The sequence below is a fragment of the Ambystoma mexicanum genome, chromosome 10, assembly GCF_040938575.1.
Source record: "Ambystoma mexicanum isolate Mex_15411 chromosome 10, UKY_AmexF1_1, whole genome shotgun sequence".
NCBI lineage: Eukaryota > Metazoa > Chordata > Amphibia > Caudata > Ambystomatidae > Ambystoma > Ambystoma mexicanum.
Window position 1 is genome coordinate 1,020,056,450 of NC_090932.1, and position 21,153 is coordinate 1,020,077,602.

General features: G+C 48.0%; 1 protein-coding gene across 4 annotated transcripts in view; it reads right to left on the reverse strand.

The window, feature by feature from the left end:
• The window catches only part of DVL3 (dishevelled segment polarity protein 3), a 1,011,569-nt gene that overhangs the window by 162,641 nt on the left and 827,775 nt on the right, over positions 1-21,153 (reverse strand). The window lies entirely within an intron of this gene.

Sequence of the window (21,153 nt, forward strand, 5' to 3'; positions counted from 1 at the left end):
CAATATAATCATGCAATTGCTTTTATTGCCTCTAGCATTCCCATGCATCTTGTTCAAATGATATCCATACTTTTTAGAAGAGGGGTCCCTAGTTAAAGAAGAAGGCACTCAATCTGTTGTACCTGTGAGCATTGCTACTATTGACTTTAAAGGCAAATATATGTGATAATTTTCAACGTGCTCTTGAAGACACCTCAGTAAGGCTCTTTTGGAATTTTAGCTAGGTTGTCGTGAAGAAGGGTGGGCAAAACTATAAGCTGCATTATGTGCCCTGTCATTTTACCTCCTATGTCTGGGTTACAAGCAGGGCTATTTTAGGATTTTACTCCATACTTGGAACCACATGATTTTTCAGGGAGTAAGAAAATAATTAGTTTTGACAGTAGGGATATTTAATGCTTAATAAGTATGTTCTTTCCACTTAAAATTCTTGTTGACATGGGGCAGTAATATTATTAGAGCTCCTACTTATGCCATTGCTCTATTGGTCACTGATTAAAAAAAAAGATCAGTTGAACCTTTAGGATAAAAGCAGGGGGAAGGCTCATATTTGTTAATGGTTTCAAATTTTTCTTAGTCACATTTTCCTGTTTTTAGAGAGTAAAAATGAATGGCTTGTTTTGAGTAAATATTGCCACAACTGACAGGACAACATAATGTGGATAGTAAGCAGAGACCCTGGAATTCTGATCATATTCTGTGGTGCAGTTATTCTGATGCAATTATCGCCCTAACACAAATAGAGGCATGTTCTCCTGGTCCTTGAATTAGTTCAAGGACCAGTGGCACATGAACTCTTATTGGTATGTTTTCTTACACATTCATTTAGCTGCCATTATTCAATTTTCTATCTGAATTATTTGACAACCACATCAGTGATCAACAATATTTGTTTTTTGTAAAAAAAAAACTTATTTCAAAAGGCATTAAACACTTTCTGCATTGTCTCTGAGCAGTGTCAACAAACTAATAGCCACAGCTAAACGTATTGTTTATCCTGAGTATACAAAGCTTTTCTGGTTCTCTGCACTGCAGTACATTTGGTAGGTACTATGGCATATCTTGAATTCTTTAACTGGTTGATGAGCTCTTCTTATAATCACATACAAAATATTTCTTTTAGCCTATATATGTTTGAAAGAATTGTTGTAAAATGCACCTTCTACACGGAGAATTGCATTGTTTGGGCAGGTGAAATAGCCTTCCAAACTCTTTGGAGATGGTGGCTCACTGAATACGGATGCTCACAAAGTGGCTTAACCCGTTATTCAGTTGCGCGCATGGAAAATAAAGTGCGCACGAAAGCTAACCACTCTCACACTTAGGGAAAAATAATTAGAGGCAACATTGGTGGTGGGCAAGTTCTGGGGGGCCAAGGTGGCAAGTGCCAGGGAGAATGAGTACATTGGAAACGGAGGGCAAGGTTAGGGCTAGTCTGGGGAAGGGAGCTCGTGGGAAAATGCTGGCAAAGGATGCTGGAGGGATTGGTAGGGGGGTGGTCTGGCCCCTGTGTGACTGTGAAGGGCCCGGTCCCAGTAGCAGTGGCAAAGGGAAAGTTAGCACGGAGGGGGAAAGGAAGAGGAGAAAAGGAAAAGTCTTGAGAAGTTTCCAGAACTTGCGAAGATCTGGCTCAAGACTGAGGGGGGAAGGGAGGGTTCCAGAGGGAGGAACCAGGCGAGGAAAGGGATCTATTTATTTATTTGCATTTTTAAAGCGCTCACACAGCCTGGGGGCATTGAGGTGCTGTTTCAGGAATATGTCTTAGTTGCGTATTTATAACACGCTTAATACCCAGAGGTTTCTCAGCATGGACACGGGGATCAAACCTGTGTTGCTTCGTGTCGTCTTGTTTACAAGGTGAGCACGTTGCAGCTTGAGCTATCCACTATCTCCCACTCTCTGCTTGGATAAATGTTTGACTGGATGTAGAGAGGTCCCAGGCCCAGACGGCCTTGTGGATGATGCAATGGGTCGTGAATTTGATGCTTGTGGTCACCGGGAGCCAGTGAAGAGATTTTAGGGCAGGAGAGGTGCAGTCCCAGGGCTTGAGGCCATGGATACGTCTTGCAGTCCTATTCTTGATTAGTTGAAGGGGGCGAAGGAGGAAAGAGGCAGATTGAGGAAGCGGCTGTTGCACTAGTCCAGCCTAGAGAGAACCAATGCTCTGGAGACGTTGAGCATCTGAGGGAAGGTGAGGAAAGGTAGAATGCACCCCAAGGAGGTGGAGCTGAAAGTTGGACTTCTTGGCAAGGGCTGTGTTGTGTGGAGAGAAGTAGAGAGACAAGTCAAAGATGATCCTAAGATTTTTTGCCTCACAAGTGGGGTTAGGGGAGGGGACCCAAGGAGGCTGGCCAGAGAGTGGAGGGAACAAGGAGCAGGCGTCCAATGAGAAGGATCGCCGTCTTACTGGCATTAAGTTAGAGATCATTGTTAGAGCACCATGTCTGAATAGCAGTTAGGCAGTTTGGTATGGGGGAGGAGGTAGTGGATGGCAGCTTGAAGGAGAGCTGTGTATTGTCTACATAACACAGGAAATGACGGGAGAAGTTGGGGATTAGGTGGGCCAGAGGGGCCAGGTAGATGTTGAAGAGCCATGGTGACAGGATAGAGCCCTGAGGGACGCCACATGTAGCGAGTGAGGTGGAGAAGAGAAAAGGAGCCATTTGTACTCGGAAGGGTGTGTTTCAAAGGAAGGTCAGCCACGCCGTGCCCTGTCCGTGATGCCCAGGGTATCATGGAGAATGTTTATGAGGATGGAGTGGCTGACTGTGTCAAAGGCAGAAAAAATATCAAGGCAGGATCAGACAGAGGGAGTGTTTGAGTCCAGGTTAGAGAGCAGGTCTTTATGGGTGTTCAGGAGAGCAGTTTCCATGCCTCTGGAAGCCCTGAAACCAGACTGGTGATCATGGAGGCAGCTTGCCATTTCAGTTTGGAGGGCCAGTTGGTGGATGACCAGCTTCTCCAGGAGTTTGCCCAAAAAAGGGGTGATGGAGATAGGGCGATAGTCAGCCAGTCAAGAAGGATCAAAAGACAGCTCTTTTAGGAGAGGGTGCACAAGAGAGTGCTTAAGGGGTTGTGGGAAAAAGCCAGTGGCAAAGGAGTTGTTTCAGAGGTCAGCAAAGTCTGGGCCGAGAGAGGCGTTGATGATTCTGGAGGAGCGGGAGGGGGGGAAAGCACCCATTTAGAGGAAACCTTATGTAACGCTCACCTGGTTCCCACGGGGGCGCTGGTCTAGTCTGGATTGCTGTGGCCTATTCTAGCGTGATGCGCAGGACCCGGAACACCGATTGGACAGGACCTCCAAATCGTGCTTGCCTGGCCCGTAGGAATATCCTTCTGCAGATGAGAAAGGGGATTAACAGTCTGCAGAATAGTGTGCTAGCTCCCTCCTTTCCCCCTTCCCCCTTCGTTCCTCTCTAACTTCCTCCAAACCCCGGTTTAAGCTCACCTTATGGTTTGGAAGGATGAACTCTCCATCCTGCTTCTGGTGCAGGGGCGCATGTTCGTCCAGTTACTTCACTGGTTTTCAGAATGGCGCTGGCAAAATCCACTTGACTTTCCTGAGCGATGCGCCGTAAGTATGAAAGTTCAAAGTTCAAGTGAGGCCCCCTTTATGTTGTCTTTCTAACCTGTGATCTGTCCTTTTTTTCAGGTGCAGAATGAAGGCGATGCGTCGAGGGGTTAAACTGCCGAGGTGAGTAGTGATGAGGGCGATCCCTCTAAATGTCCTTATCATTCCCCAGAAATGTCTCTTGTCCTTTCCCCATAGGGGCTGGGGTACGGTACCTGCCAACGGGGCGGCGCCGAACCGAAATGCGGAAGAAAAGCCGGTAAGTATTATGGCTGTTAATCAGGCTTTCCTTCTGTGTTCCTTCTGCTCACCTTTTGTTTCTTCCTCTCTCCCCTAGGTGCAGAGATGTGGCGTCCGATGCTGACAGCCGCGATGGAGCCGGGAGATGTCTCGAGGACAGGTGAGTGAAGCGTGGCGTTGCAGCGAGCAACGCAATGCTTTTAAATGGAAGTCTTTCTTCAGGGATGCTGGCGAGAAGATTCCGGATGCAGGTAAGAAGTTTGAAATAGTCCTTGATTTTCACCTTTCTCTTCTCTTCCTTCCTTGCAGGTCTTCCAGGTTCGAGGCGGGCGTGGCTGGAGTCCAGGAGCAGACACGGTGAGCGTTAAGCTGCAGGAAGCAGAACAACGCGAAGCATGAGCTGCTGTCTGGGCGTGGCTTAAATAGCCTCCAAAGAAGTCCCAGGTATGTATCCTTCCCCAACTAGGTATGTATCCTTCCCTGGCCACGACCGAGTGAAAAAAAAATAGTCCCTATGAAAAAATAGTCCCCTTCACGTCTCAGGGAGGCCTGAAGCGTGCAGCATGGTCTGCATCAGGTAAGTGCACAAAACACCTCCCTTTATGAGCCTGGCGCCTATGGCGCCAGGACCGATGTCCAACATGAGCCTGGCGCCAAAGGCGCCAGGACTGAGTCCAAAGAGCCCCTATAAGGGGCCGCTGGGCTTTTACCCGAGGGCATGATGCCTGCTTCTGGGGGTGCTGGGCCTGGCCTGGTGCTCCGGGGGTAGGCATCATGACAGCACTCCCCCCCAAGGCCCCTCCCAAGGTCGTTCCTTCTGGAGGTTTCGGTTTGTTTCCTTTTTACCAGCCGAGGTGCATGTACGTGATCACTGGGTTCCCAAGACCTTTCCTGAGGCCCGTACCCTTTCCAATCAATTAGATAGAAAAGTTTTGATTTTGAGATCTTAGAATCCAAAATGTTCTTCACCTCGAATTCAGGCTCCCCATCCATCTGAATCGGTTCTGGTGGCTTTGTTAATCTGGTTCCTGGGTGCACTGCTTTCAAAAGTGACACATGAAAAACGGGGTGAATCCGCATGTTAGCTGGTAGATCGAGCTTGACTGCCACTGGGTTGATTATAGCTTTGATCGAGTAAGGGCCTAAATACCTTGGATTAAAAGTTCAAGGCCCCTTGAGTGATAGGTGTTTGGTAGCCAACCATACTTGATCCCCTATTTGGTATGGAGGCGCCTCTCTTCGATGCAGATCCGCATTCATTTTGTATTTCCCTTTTGCATGTTGCAAATGTGCAGTTGCATCCTTGAAGGCTTGGGTAATCGTAGAATGCAAATGGTCCACTGCGGGCATTTCAAGGCTCAGAGGTGAGTCCAAGTCTGAAGTACGAGGGTGATGTCCATATAGGGTATAAAAGGGGCTCTGACCAGTTCCAGAGTGTATCGAGTTATTGTATGCATATTCTGCCACCCATAAAATGTCCTTCCAATTACCCTCCGTTTGGTGCAACATACATCGTAGATATTGTTCAAGGGTCTGGTTCGTTCTCTCTGTCTGACCATCGGTCTGTGGGTGGTGGCTGGTCGAGAGTCTTACGTCGATTTGTGCCAGTTGACAACACTTTTTCCAAAAATGAGAAATAAACTGGCTTCCCCGATCGGAGACTAGTATGGACGGGAATCCATGCAAACGGATGATATTTGAGGAATTCTTTGGCAAGAACAAAGGCTGAAGGTAATCCTTTCAACGGAATAAAGTGGGCCATTTTGGAAAATAAATCCACCACGACCAGAATAGTATTGTAACCATTACAAGAGGGCAGGTCCGTGATAAAATCTAGTGACAGGGTGTGCCAAGGTGCTGGTGGAATGTTTAAGGTGCTGAAGAAGACCGGCGGGTCTCGTCTTTTGACCTTTGTTTTGGGCACAAACTCCACAGGACATCACGAAAGATTTAATATCCTTTCGCCAGGAAGGCCACCAGAATTGTCGTTTAACCTTTTCCTCTGTTTTGGCAATGCCAGGATGTCCTTCCATCAGGGTATCATGATGACGGGAAATAACCAGTTCTTGCAATTCCTTTTCTGGAAAAAAAAAGCGTCCTTGGATATAAGGTAAGCCATCCTTGACTGAAAAGTTAGACCCCCTTTTCATCCAATCCTGCAAGGCTGAAGAGTCCAGGAATTGATTCACTCGTGCTTGAATGTCTTCAAGGGTTTGTAAAGTGGTTATCCCCAAAATTCTTTGTTCGGGAATTATCGGCACAGGTTCTGAGTTTGTGTCTATTTCTTCCATTACAATTCGGGATAGAGCGTCCACCTTACCATTCTTATAGCCGGAGCGGTAGGTTATTACAAAATCAAAATCAGCAAAGAACAAAGCCCATCAGAGCTGTCGAGACGATTGAGCCTTGGCAGTTTTTAAATATTGTAAATTTCAGTGATCAGTGATCACGGTGATGGTATGCCGGGCGCCGAGGAGGTAATGCCGCCAAGCCTTGAAGGCGGACTTAATGGCTAATAGTTCCTTATCGGTGATCGCATAATTTATCTCTGGCGGCGAGAACTTTCTGGACCAAAATGCTACGGGGTGCAGTTGGTTGGTTTCAGGGTATCTCTGAGACAGGACAGCTCCCATGGCTAAACTGGACGCGTCGGTTTCGACTATATATGGGAGATCGGGACGCGGGTGCTTCAAAATAGGTGCGGACGTGAACTTAGCTTTCAACTCCTGAAAGGCCTGTTCGGCTTCCTCGGTCAATTCAAAACGTTTATTTTTTCGCAAGAGTGCAGTGATGGGTTGCACCACACGTGAAAACTCCGGGATAAACCTGCGATAAAAGTTGTCAAAACCAAGCATGCTTTGGACACCTTTGACCGAACTAGGTGATGGCCATTTGAGGATGGCATCCACTCTCCGTGAATCCATTCGGACCCCTTTAGGTGTCAGGATGAATCCGAGAAACTCAACCTCGGTGGTATGGAAAACACATTTTTCCAGCTTGGCAAACAGTTTGTGCTGGCGCAGTTTCTCTAGGACGGCCCTGACATGCTTTCTGTGATCAGATTCCGAAGAGGAGTACACAAGAATGTCATCGATATACACGACAACACAGACATTGATGAGTTCCCGAAGGACATCGTTCATGAAGAATTGGAAGGCTGCAGGCGCGTTGCACAACCCGAAAGGCATCAGCTGGTATTCGAATAGTCCATATTTTGTACGGAAGGCAGTTTCCCATTCGTCACCTTCTTTTACTCGTACCAGATGATAAGCCCCCCGGAGATCTAACTTGGTGTATACGCAAGCGTCCTTCACCTGGTCAAGGAGTTCAGGGATCAGAGGCAGAGGGTAACGATTTTTAACAGTTATCTGGTTCAATGCGCGGTAATCGATACAAGTTCTAAGGTCGCCTTCTTTTTTAGGCACGAAGAACAAAGCTGAGGATGCCGGGGACTTTGACGGGCGAATGAAACCATTGGCGAGGTATTGATCTAAATATTGTCTCAAATGCAGATTCTCTGGTTCAGTAAGGGCGTAAATCCTGCTACAAGGGGGTTGTGCACCGGGCACCAGATCGATTTGGCAATCGTACGATCTGTGGGGAGGTAACGTGTTGGCCTGTTCCTTTTGGAAGATGTCCTGAAAGTCTTGGTACTCTGGAGGGAGTTGCACAGGGACAGAGGTTACTGATGCTAGATTAATCTTTGGATTTTCTGGGTAGCAGGTTTGTGCACAATCCGGGAAGGTTATTCTCTTCGCTCGCCAATCAATTCGAGGATTATGTGTCTCTAACCAAGGGATTCCGAGAATAAGCTGAAACTGTGGAGCCTTGATTACATCAAACACAACTGCCTCCCGATGGCCATCCGGACCTACAAGTGTCACCTCAGCTGTGGAATGTGTTACCGTCCAGAGGCAATTTCGGTTCCATCTACTGTGGTGATGACATCTTTGTTGGTTTTAGGACGCAGAGGGAGGTTTATCCTAGAGACCAATTCTCGATCCACAGTTTCCTATAGTCCCGCTATCGATGTATGCCTTTATAGCATGCAACAGTTTAGGCTGTTCCGGATCTACGAGGACTATTGGCACAATGAAATGCGAGGTCTGAGAGTTAGTTTTCAAGCTCGGCATGCGGACCCCTACGCTTGCCGGGCGTGGTCGTTTCCCGATAGAGTTTGCATGGATTTTATCAGCGGCTCCTACCACCTTCTTGGGCGGCTTAACCGGGCAATCTCGTAGAAAGTGTCCAGAGGACCCACAATAAAGGCATAATTGCATCTGTCGTCTTCTTTCCCGTTCTTTTTGAGTTAGGGGTCCTTTAACACCTCCGATTTGCATAGGCTCCAAGGCATCAGCCCTCTTGGGGTTAGCGTGGGTCTTGGCCAACACCCGGGTTTCAAACTTGGACCGATCTGCTTTTCTGTTTTGCAGCCTGTGATCCAAATGGACCACTAAGTCTATATATTCAGTGCATTCTTGGGGCGGATTTACAGCTTGTGCCAGGACTTCTTTAAGTTCTCTGCGCACACCTCGATAGAATAACGTGATTCTTTTATCCTCTGGCCAACCAGTTTCCACAATTAGTCTATTGAAGGTTGCAATGTAGGATAGAAGGTCTTGATTGCCCTGTCGCAGAGATAGAAGTTCGTCATCCAGAGCCTGTCCCTGGGAGTGTTGAGCAAATAACCTTTCCATGCTTGTTTGAAATCCTTGAAAATCACGAAGAATCGGGTCATCTTGAGTTACCAGTGGGACTGACCAATCGGCAGCACAGCCGCTGAGATATGACAACACAAAGGTTACCTTGGTCTGATCATTAGGGAAGGCCCCAGGTCTGCATAGGAAGTGCAAACGACACTGATTCATGAATACAGTGAATCGTTTGGGGTCCCCAGCAAAGCGTTCAGGTGGGGCCAGCGGCATGTTTCCAGGTAGATTAATCTGCACCGGGTTACTGGAAACCACAGGAGCGGGGTTCCCCCCGGAACCGGGTAAAGGAGTTTGTCCAGCTTGACCTTGCAAAAGCTGTCTAGCCAGGTCATCAGCTCTATCCTTTATTACAATCACTTCCCTCCTGAGGGCACTAGTCTCTTGATGAGCGGCGTGTACTTCGGCCCGTAATTCCCCCAGTAATTGGGCCAACTGGTCAGTTTCGGAAGTTTCCATAGCGCCTGGGTGGGAATTTGTAGGAAGGCTTCGCGTTCTGTAACGCTCACCTGGTTCCCACGGGGGCGCTGGTCTAGTCTGGATTGCTGTGGCCTCTTCTAGCGTGATGCGCAGGACCCGGAACACCGATTGGACAGGACCTCCAAATCGTGCTTGCCTGGCCCGTAGGAATATCCTTCTGCAGATGAGAAAGGGGATTAACAGTCTGCAGAATAGTGTGCTAGCTCCCTCCTTTCCCCCTTCCCCCTTCGTTCCTCTCTAACTTCCTCCAAACCCTGGTTTAAGCTCACCTTATGGTTTGGAAGGATGAACTCTCCATCCTGCTTCTGGTGCAGGGGCGCATGTTCGTCCAGTTACTTCACTGGTTTTCAGAATGGCGCTGGCAAAATCCACTTGACTTTCCTGAGCGATGCGCCATAAGTATGAAAGTTCAAAGTTCAAGTGAGGCCCCCTTTATGTTGTCTTTCTAACCTGTGATCTGTCCTTTTTTTCAGGTGCAGAATGAAGGCGATGCGTCGAAGGGTTAAACTGCCGAGGTGAGTAGTGATGAGGGCGATCCCTCAAAATGTCCTTATCATTCCCCAGAAATGTCTCTTGTCCTTTCCCCATAGGGGCCGGGGTACGGTACCTGCCAACGGGGCGGCGCCGACCCGAAATGTGGAAGAAAAGCCGGTAAGTATTATGGCTGTTAATCAGGCTTTCCTTCTGTGTTCCTTCTGCTCACCTTTTGTTTCTTCCTCTCTCCCCTAGGTGCAGAGATGTGGCGTCCGATGCTGACAGCCGCGATGGAGCCGGGAGATGTCTCGAGGACAGGTGAGTGAAGCGTGGCGTTGCAGCGAGCAACGCAATGCTTTTAAATGGAAGTCTTTCTTCAGGGATGCTGGCGAGAAGATTCCGGATGCAGGTAAGAAGTTTGAAATAGTCCTTGGTTTTCACCTTTCTCTTCTCTTCCTTCCTTCCTTCCTTGCAGGTCTTCCAGGTTCGAGGCAGGCGTGGCTGGAGTCCAGGAGCAGGAGCAAACACGGTGAGCGTTAAGCTGCAGGAAGCAGAACAACGCAAAGCATGAGCTGCTGTCTGGGCGTGGCTTAAATAGCCTCCAAAGAAGTCCCAGGTATGTATCCTTCCCCAACTAGGTATGTATCCTTCCCTGGCCACGCCCGAGTGAAAAAAAAAACAGTCCCTATGAAAAAATAGTCCCTTTCAGGTCTCAGGGAGGCCTGAAGCGTGCAGCATGGTCTGCATCAGGTAAGTGCACAAAACACCTCCTTTTATGAGCCTGGCGCCTATGGCGCCAGACTGATGTCCAACATGAGCCTGGCGCCAAAGGCGCCAGGACTGAGTCCAAAGAGCCCCTATAAGGGGCCGCTGGGCTTTTACCCGAGGGCATGATTCCTTCTTCCGGGGGTGCTGGGCCTGGCCTGGTGCTCCGGGGGTAGGCATCATGACACTTTAATAGATCGGACAACTCTAGAGATCTCGTCTGATGCAATGGGAGAGAAGGAGGAAAGTATAAGGCAAGAGAATGGGGTGGGATGGGTGCAGATGACCGGATGCCCAGAGTTTTGGAGAAGTGGGCAGCCAGTGCAGAGGGACTGGGAGGGAGGAGAGGAGGAGAGGAGGAACAGACTGCAATAGGATTGGCAAATTCCTTGCAGATTTTAAAGCGCTCAGTCAAGGTATTGGTGGCTCCAGATATGCATGCTTGGACATGAGCCCTTTTCTTGAAGCAGATGGTGAGATGGTATAGCGTAGGCGGCAGGCCAGTTTGTCAGAGGATGAGCTAGATGCCTACCACTTCCGCTATGCAGCCTTGGACTAGCGTTTCAAAGCTGCCAAGTCGGAATCATACCAAGAGTTGCATTTGGAGGCAGGCTTCATTCGGATCCTCATGACGGGGGTAAGGGTGTCAAGGGTGTTGGAGATGGAGGATAGCTAAAACAGAGTCAGAAGGAGAGTCCAAAGAAGGGGGTGGGGATTAAGGAAGAGGCAGATGCAGCAACTGTCAAATTCTTCAGTCGAATGACAAAGAAGGAGACTGGCAGTGCGGGCAGAGGCATCACGGCACAGGGGAGGTCAAGATGGGAAAAGAGGAGAGAGTGGTCAGACCAGGAGAGAGGGGTAGTAAGAGGGTTGGAGTGGGATGTCTGTTGAGATGAGAGCATCCAAGGTGTGACGGGCAGAGTGGGTAGGGCCAGAGGGAAGGATAGTGAGGGAAAGAGTACAATAGCCACATCTGGAGAGTCGAGATGGATGTTAGTCCCCAAGGAAGATAAGTTTGGGGGAGGAGGCAAGAAGAGAGGAGGTCGGGTACGCCCAGTCTCAGAGAAAGAAGGAAGTTAGTCGGGGGGCCTGTAGATTATAGAGTAAGAGAAGGTAGGTGAGACAGAAAGCCTGCAGACTAGGCTTTCAAAGGATGAGTATGTTTGAGTGGGGATGATGGGGCTGGAACCCACTTAGGGAAGAGGGTCTAGGATTGGACAGGATCTTGTAGCCCTCAAGGAGAAGTGTGTCAAAAGCAGTGACGGAGCTGGCCTTGAACCACAGAGAGCAAGGATGTCAAGGTCTCCAAGCAGGAGATAGATGTCAATGGAGTGTTTGATAACAGAGCGAGAGGTGTGGGTAGCTAAGTGAAGCTGGTTGCTCCCTTTAAATGATTTGCGAGGGCCAACAGGGGTGGGGGAGAAGGAGGGGTGGCGAGAGGGGGGAAGCTGAACAGAGATGGAAGACGCCTCCCAAGAAGGAGGAGGTTGAGTTGGGAGGACTTCCCATCCGGAGCCGCCAGTAATGGGCGTGGAAGGGAAAGGGGAGAGAACAGAAATCATATGCGGAGTCAACAGGAAGTAACAGCAAAGAGAATGTCAGTGATAGTCTGTCTGGAGGAAGCATTGATGTAGGTGTCTGCAATGGGCAGACCAGGGTTGGAAATCAGGAGTAACTTTTTACATTTCTTTCTTCCAGACTTCTTAGGAGGGAGGGTAGGTGATGGAGAAGCATAAAGAATAGATAGGAGAGATGGAGAGCACCATGAGGGCAGAGACAAGAGGGTGGGTGGATAGCAGGGAAGAGGGCTGGAAGCACTATGCAACAGTAGAATCACGCCAGGTGGCCAAGCAGATAAAAATCAAAGAGCACACTATAAATTCCTAGATTAAAAGAACATTAACAAATTGGAAAGCACACCTAAATTCGATTTTTCACAGAAACACTTAAATGCAGCAAAAGGTGGAGGGTGCACAGATCTAAGGCACACCTTGGAGACAGAGCATATAGCACATCAACATGTGAGGCATCTACATTAGAGTAACAGGCCAGCAGAAAGAGTAAGCATGTGAAGATGGTTGCAGAGGTGAGTGACAAAGCAAGGCTTAAAAGAGAGCATGGCTTTGGGGTCTTTTTGATGAAGGTTTGCATTGCCCAGGTGGTCACAAGAAAAGGAGGGTGGTTGCAGTCAATCTTGGCCTACATGGAAGTGAGTCACGTGGAGAGGGCCCTAGTGGAGGTCCACATTTGTGAAAAGCAGTGGTGCAGAATGCAAGTCAAGTTAGGAGTGCAGCCACAGCACACGGCCAGTGGGTTTTGATCAGCAGGCCCAAGTAACCCAAGTTCCATTTTGAGGGATAGAGGGCAGCCGGAGCAGCAATGGTGTTGCAAAGTGTAAGGCGCTTACCAGGAATTGCAGTTAGTTGTGTGGCAAGACGTGTTCCAGGCCTGGACAAGGCCAGACAGGTGGGATTTAGCCCTTAGGGGGAAGGCCTTTGGAGGGAGCCGGCAATCACCTGCCTGCTCTGAGGGCTATGATGCAGAAAAAGAAGTGTTCAATCGGGCGGGGGCAGAGGGGATGATCATCTGATGAGGCCACCTCGCTTGGCAGCCATGATTGAAGAAGCATGCAGCCCTCATGGCCCGTTGAAGGTGATGAAAGCTGGCTCCTGCTCAGCTGTTAGGCAAAATGCCCACGAGTCGAAAGAAAGGACTCGAGGTGCAGCAGTAGCAATTCTTATAGTCCGTCCCAGGAGAGGGCCGGTGATCGCCTGCCGGCTGCGGGGGCTATGATGCAGAAAAAGAAGAGTGCAACCAATCAGGCGGCTATGTCTATGAGCCTATGGGAGCTATCAACTGTCAGGCTAACCCCTATTAGCATTCAGCAAATTTATTTTGAATCAAGCACTACAACCATAATCGGCTCTCTCCCCCTTCCAAGGTCAGACCAGCAACCATGTAACACACACACTTGTAAGGTTATCAGGAATGTATTCCTGATGACAGAACATACAAACTTACTGGCTACCATTACTACATGGACCTCCAAAACAACGCCGAGTATAATACGGCCAATCACGGTTAGACCACCCGAAGGTGAGATGACTAGCAGCTAACTAACCGGCTATAATTTTCTTCTATTTAGAACATCACACATGGAATTAACATTACCCACAAATGCCTCAGCGCTTATAAAAACCCACATGACCACATGTGCAAGTATGTCAGATCGATTACTTAGAGACTTCCTAACAGTACACCAAGCATAACCGGAGTTCAGAATCTCAAACAGTAACCACACCACTGCCTCAAACAATACCCCACTTTCTGATTCTACCTCACTTGGAAATACCACCAACCACACAAATGGACACACCCCATCAGTCCTAGGCAGCCTCCGACAGGTCAATCCCAATTACATGTCAGGAACAACCCGCAATTTAACATCACCATTTCATTTATCACCGCACCATCACTGGATCAGAATCCACTTTTTAAAAGGACTGCATTCACCAAATACCACTGCATGCCTGCTATGAGGCATATTGGCCTTTGCCAAAAAGAAAAGCCATTGGAGGCTTAAACTAATACATATTTTTCTCTTTTTCTTTCTATCCGCTACCCCTTCCATTTTCTGTTCCCCCTGTATGTTGACTGCAACACTAACATGTTTAGAAGAAATAATGACTTACCAACTGGTAACATTCTTTCGACTGGGTGTTCCTCCAACCTATTCCTCATCTTTGACATGTAATGTCCAGCTTTGGAATTTTTTGTCGACTGCGTCGAGTTGGTGTCCATCGAAGGCCTCCGTCGAGGGTGACGTCATCGGAGGTTATAAGTAGCACGCACGCCGCCCGTTGACCTCAGTTCTCTTTTCTCCCTCCTCGTGCAGCAGAAATGCCCATAAACACGGGCAAGACAGTACTCAGCCTTGGTGGAATGAAAGCTCTAATAGCATGGGAAATTCTACAGAGGGGTATGTTGGGAGGGCAATGAGGAATACGTTGGAGGAACATCCATTCGAAAGAACATTACCAGTTGGTAAGTAACTTGTTCTTCTAATGGATTGTGTCCTCCAACGTATTCCTCATCTTTGACAAACTTCCAAAGCAGTATCCACGATTGGAAAAGGGTGAAGACTTTCTGTATATTCAGAATCTTAAACGGCAGAGTAAAGTACTGCCTTACCAAAAGCGACATCATGAGCATGGGAAGTATCCAGAGAGGAATGCTTTGTAAACGTGTGTATCGATGACCACGTTCCCGCATCACATATGTTCATAATGGTTTATGGTCTTTCCATCGATGGAAATGCATTGAGATGGAAATCCATCGAATGCCATTGCATCAAAATGCTATCTTTTACATGTAAAAGTGCATTTCCATCGAAACCAGTCCATCGAATATATAAATGGACAAGTTTAGATGAAAATGCACTTTTAAATGTAAAAGATAGCATTTCGATGCATTTTTTTGTAATGCTAAAACGTTACATGGAGCTGTCCAGTAATGAAATTTCAGACCAGGCCAGCTCCTTGTAACGTTTTAAAGTTTCTTGTGTATGGGGGCGGGGGGAGTCCCCCCGCACCCCCCCCAGCACCCTAACCCCCACGCACACCACACTAACCCTTAATCTAACTCTAAATCTAAATCTAACCATATCCCCAACCGCTAACCCCAACCCTAACCCTAAATCTAACCCTTTATCTAACCCTAGCCCCATCACTAAACCCAAACATGAATCTAACCCTAAATCTAACGCAAACCCTAACCCTAATCTAACCCTTAATCTAACCCTTGTCCCTAATCTAACCCTACTCATAACCCCAATTATCCATCAAAATTAACCATCGAAAATTATTCAATGAATATGCTTTTCAGCAATGCAATTAATAATTTTCGATGGAAAGGTATTCGATGAATACTTTTAGATGGAAAGACCAGATACCGTTCTTAATAGGGACACTCCTTTGAAGGGCTGTCAATGTAGCCATGCCCCTGAGGAGGGTCTTTGCCTCTCAGTCTATAGCACTCAGATGTGGTGAGGATGATCCACCTAGACACGGTCTGTTTGGAAACAGCCTGGCCTAGCTTGTGTCCTGAATACCCTACAAAAAGCTGGTCATCCACTCTCAATTTCGACATTCTGAATATGTAAAAGCTTAACACTCTCCTAGGGTCCAACCCATGGAGCCTTTCCTCTTTCTTCCCAGGATGAGGTGGAGGATAGAAAGCTGGTAGCACAATCTTCCGACTTAAATGAAAGTCAGAAACTACCTTAGGCAAGAAAGAGGGTTTTACCCTTAACACAACCAGTCCTTGTGGAATCCAGTAAAGGGTGGCTTGGAAGAAAGTGCCTGCAATACGCTCACTCTACAGGCTGATGTTATAGCAACCAATAGTATTGTCTGAAAGGTTAACAACCTCAATGAACACGTGTGCAAAGGTTCAAATGGAGCACATATCAGACATTTTAAAACCAGGTTGAGGTCCCAAACCGGAACCTGAAAAGGGGATGGAGGAAACACATTCGTGAGTCCTTTTAGAAATTCAGTCACCAATGGGATCTTGAAATAGGAGCATTCTTCTGATGAACACTTAAAGATTGAAAGCGCTGCCAAGTAGACCTTAATGGTGTCAACCTGAAGACCTTTATGTGCTAATGAAAGCAAAAAGGATAGGACATCCAGAGTTGTACACTGAAAAGGATCAACATTCTTTTCTCTGCACCAGTCACAAAACTTAATCCAACGGTTTACCAAATGAATAAAATAAAATAAATAAACAGCAACGGTACAGAGATTTTGTTGCTGGCCTTCTGGCCGAAAGCAACTCCTACATTACATCATTCGGGAGGTCCAATCCTTGCATCTCAGCCTTTCAGAAACCAAGCGTGAAGGTTGAGAGTTTTGACCTCTGGATGGAGAACCCCCTGAGCCTCCTCGTGCGAGAGATGGTTCTCTCTTTGTGGAAGAAGCATCGGAAACCAGATGGACATGTCCAGAAGGTCTGGGTACCACGTCCTCCCGGCCCAATCCGGGGCAATGAGGATCATGTGTGTCCTGACCTTCTGAGCCTCCTTATGACATGAGGAATGACGGGCACTGGAGGAAACGCGTAAAGCAGTGGGAATTCCCAATCCACCACAAATGAGTCGCCTAGAGCTCCTCCCGGAGGAAATTCCCTTGAGCAGTACTGCTTGCACTTTCGATAATCCAAGTGCGAACAGATCCACTTGAGGGGTTTCCCAAAGGGCGAGGATCTCTTGAAGGGCTTCCTGAGCTAGTTCCCACCCGTGGGAGACTGTGCTCTGCCTGCTCAGAGCATCTGCCGCCGGTTTCTCCTCTCCAGCTAGATGCACTGCCGACAGAGAGATTCCTTCCTGAATTGCCCAGTAACAGAGCTGCATTGCCTCTCTGCACAGTGGTAGTCACCCTACGCCTCCTCTCTTGGTGAGGTAGCGCATGGCTACTGTGTTGTCTGCCATGATCCGGACATGCTTCCCCCGGACAGAGGGCAGGAAGGCCTTCAGCGCTAGTCTGATTGCCTGCAGCTCTAAAAGATTGATGTGTAGTTTGGACTCTGATGGAGACCAACAACCACTGACTGTAAGATTGCTGGCATGAGCTCCCCACCCCGTGAGTGAGGCGCCCATCACTACCGTTATCTCCGGCCATGGTTGCCAAAAGTGTTCTCCCTTCAGAATATTTTCCTCGCTGGCCCACCACAGAAGATCCTGTGCGACTGTGGTTGGAATCTGAAGGTGGTCCGACATCTTTCCTGAGAATTGGGACGATTGTGTTCTGAGAGCCCATTGAAGGGATCTCATTCTTAGGCGGGCCTGTGGCACCAGAAAAATGCAGTATGCCACAAGGCCGAGCAACTCAATAATTCTAAGGCCGGAAGATTCTGGGCACTCTGGAATTTTGTCACCATCTGAAGAATGTCTCGTGCCCTAACCTCGGGTGGCGAGCTCTTTCCCAAGGATGTATCTATCAGTGCTCTGATGTGTTGGAGCTTTTTTTGGAAGGTGTCACATGGGACTTCTTGTAATTGAGGGAGAAGCCCAGTCTGTGAAGAGTGTGGCAGGTAACGCTCAGATGATCCAGTGCTTGTTCGGGAGAATGCACCCTGATCAGTAAATCGTCTAGTGAAGGGTAGACGTGAATGTCTCCTCTCTTGAGACTCGCTGCCACAACCGCCATCAGTTTGGTGGAAACCCTCGGGCGCAGGTCAACCCGAATGGCAGGACTCGAAATTGATAGTGCGAGCTGTCAACTGCTGATTCTAAGTTCAAAACTATGACATTTTAACAGTTACAAACTATGTGACACTCAAAAGTAGGTCACTCAGTTAATTTAAACATTTCGATTTTGGTGGTTTTAATCCAGTTTCAGTTAGGATGCTGACATGCATAGCTCAGCCAGTTTTGTTATGAACATTGTTTTGGGCTCTTCATCTTCCCAGATTTAGTATGCACACATACTTCATTCTGCCAGATGTCCGCTGGTGTTCAGTGAGATTTTTGGATGTGTTGCAATGTTTGAAAATAGGCATTTTGAGCTGGCATTCAGAGAAACAAAAGGTGATTTTAAAGTGCGGTTTTTCCTTTGGCACACATTTCACTCATGGCACCCGGGCCCATCCTGCTCGCACCGGTGGGTGGCAAGTTAGGCAACCATTTTAGTGTGCACAAACTGCGTGGTTCTCCTAGATTCTGGACACATGTGGGCTTTTTGGCCATCTTGGATTTTCTAAGCCCACAGCACCAAATGTTGCAGCATGATAGCTCAAACGTGGGTCAGGACACCCAACAAAACCTGGGTTTCCCCTTGGGGCTTTCCTCACCTTGTATTTATTGTAGGCAGACTCTGCTTCCTGCTTCCTTCAGCAGGGGCGCAAATGAACCAAGTTGCTCCACTGGTTCACCAGTAGGTCAGTGTAGTCCAAGCCCAGACCTGCTGTGGCTCTTAGTGCCTTTATGTGGTGCCTTCCCAGTACGTGTGCTGGCGGATGGTTAGAATGGTGCTGTGGTGCCTCCTTAGCACATAATCACAGCGTTATGTAGTCCTTGCATGCACTGCGTTCTCTTGCGTGCGCTGTTTTTCCTTTTCCTTGCTCAATACTTGACTTACTGTCTTTCCTCTTGCATGCGCTGCTTTCCCCATGCAAGCGTTGTTTTCCTTTTCCTTTTCTTGCATGCACGGTTTTTCCTTTGCATGCTCTGTGTCTTGACTTACTGCACAGCCTTTCTCTTGCATTAGTGACTTTGTTCCAGATCTGTCACCTTCTTGCGTGCGCTGCTTATTTCTCTGTTCTTACTTTGGGAGTTGAGCGGGCTCGTAGCAGGATGACTCCGTTCGACCAGGAAGCCAAATAGTATCACCAGGTATGTATCACTGGGGCCACGGGATCACCTCGCCGTGGCTGACAGGAGCTGGTATACGTGAGAGAGGGCTCACAGGTAAGTATAGCTGAAGTCGCGAGTCCGGTCTGTAGAGATTAACAGGAGCTGCACCGGTGAGCGTCACGCTACATAGAGCAGAGTAACGCGAAGCACAGTCTCAGGATGGGGCGTGGCTTATATAGCCAGCCACGCCCGATCAACCCAGCTACACCGAAACACTAGTCTGCATGCAGCAGAAAGGGGGTTTGACTCACCACCCGCCAATTTGGGACACCAGGAAGTTGCCAACGTCTGGTCTTGTGCTCCTCATCCCTTATGAGCCTGGTGCCAGGACAGGGCCCAGGTGGCTCTTCTTAGTCTTTTACAGGTGCTGGTATGTCCCTGAAATGGTGCCAATACCCCTACCACTGTAGTGGGGGGGGGGGGAGAGACTATGCCTGTGTATGCCTGGACAGCCAACCGTGGCAACGTCGACTTTGTCTTAGTCAGCGCCTTTATCAGAGGCTCAATAGGCACTGGTGGCTGAGCTGGCAAAATTGGCGCAGCTGGCGTCGACAATGTCAGCGTTGATGTCGACAGTGGCGTTGATGGCATCGGCGGCTTAATAGGGGTCGAGGACCTGATGGGCACCAACAGTGTTGAGGCCTTTGAAAGCATCGACAATCTCGATCTCTCCCCCCGTCTCGAATGATCCTTGGATTTCTTTTCCGATTGAGGCCTCACAATGAGGATCACGCCGTTTACTCGGGCTCAAGGGCGCGCAGGTTTTAGGCCGAGATGTCTCCTTCCTGGTTTCCGTAGAAGGCGCGGTCACAGCATGACCTTGTTTTTCAAATATCTTCAACATTTCCACATGGAAAGCTTCCCATTCTTCGGGTGTAGACTTTTTGGACGGGCATGTCACCCTCTCGGGGGAACCGTCTACAAAGACATCGATGAAGGCGACCAGCGGTGCCTTCTCCTCGATCTCTTCGAAGAAGACGAGAAGTGGTGGGAACCACTCCTAGACCTAGAGCGCTTGCCCTTCTTCCTCCGAGGAGAGACGCCTTGCGACTCATCGGTCGAAGGTCTAGCAGGTCGGGACTTAGGGGGTTTGGAAACTTTTCCTACCGGCAGCTTACCCTTTCGTTCCCTCAAGGCCTTTCCTGTCATGGATTGACACTTGGAACACGTACTAGTTTCATGGCCCTCGCCGAGGCACCACAGACAAACTCGATGCGGGTCGTTGATGGACATCTTCAAGCCGCAGTTCTTACATTTCTTGAAACCGGACAGAGGAGTTGACGGTGTAGATGACCGAAGACATTACGAGTCGTTATCTTGATAAAGAGTTAGAAGTATACTATGAGGCGCGCCGAGTTTCTCACAAAGCAAACACGTTTGCAGAAAAACAGAACTGAGGCCAATGGGCGCCGTGGGTGCTACTTATAACCTCTGATGACGCAGCCCGCGACGGAGGCCTTTGAGTGACACCAAATCAATGCCATCGACGCAGGGCGCCCTATGCCGAAAAAGTTTTCTGAAGCAGCCAAAGCTGGACATTACATGTCAAAGATGAGGAATACGTTGGAGGACAAAAACCATTTAAAACCATGTTAGGTCATTTAGTTAATGTATAGTTAATGTATAAAAGTGAATGACTCCGAAAAAAAAATCCAATTTGATATGTGTCTAACTTGCATTAACAAAGCCAGAACGGGCGAAACCATTGGCCACGCAGTTTGCAATCATTTACATGTATTGCCAAAAACAGGAGCCAGTAGCAACAACACACGTTGATGTGAAATCTGTGAGAATCTGTTTAAGTCACCTATTAACAAACGTCACTCATAATTATATAATTAGTGGTGAAAATCACATGGAACTGGTTTTGGTTTATGGCTAAAATAAACTAAACACCACAACAATATGCTTTGTATACATCTTATTTTCTGAAGCACATGCATAGGCATAAACCTTTCCAAACTCATACTATTGTTACTGCGACACAGGGTTGAGTGTTACACAAACCTGCATTTAGCAGCATTAGACACACAACAACAACGAATACTTTAAAAAATCTAAATAAGCACGGCTATAAGGTTTATCAACCAAACCTCCCCTATTCTCTTAAACACATTCTAACCCTATCCTGAGCTTCGATCATGGTCTATGGCAGATCTGCCACCCCATGGTACCTTTGGAACGGTTGGCATCTGACTTTTAGCATTGTTCCGCTACGGCATCGACTGTTTTTATTAGCGCAAGCTAGTTAATTTCAAAATGGCTCCTGACATCGTGCACGTAACATCTCATTGTGAAATAGGAGATTGAATGGACCAACATCCCATATCAATAGGTATTCTTTTTTTACCTTTACCGATGTTACTCTTTGAAGCTATCCTTTCCCAAATCTTCCTTCCTTTTCTCCTGCCGAACTCTGTTCTACCAGAGCTTCCCATTGTGCCTCATGCATCCTTCTGCGATTCTGGTGCAGAACGTTGTTCTACCTAACTGAGCGTCCT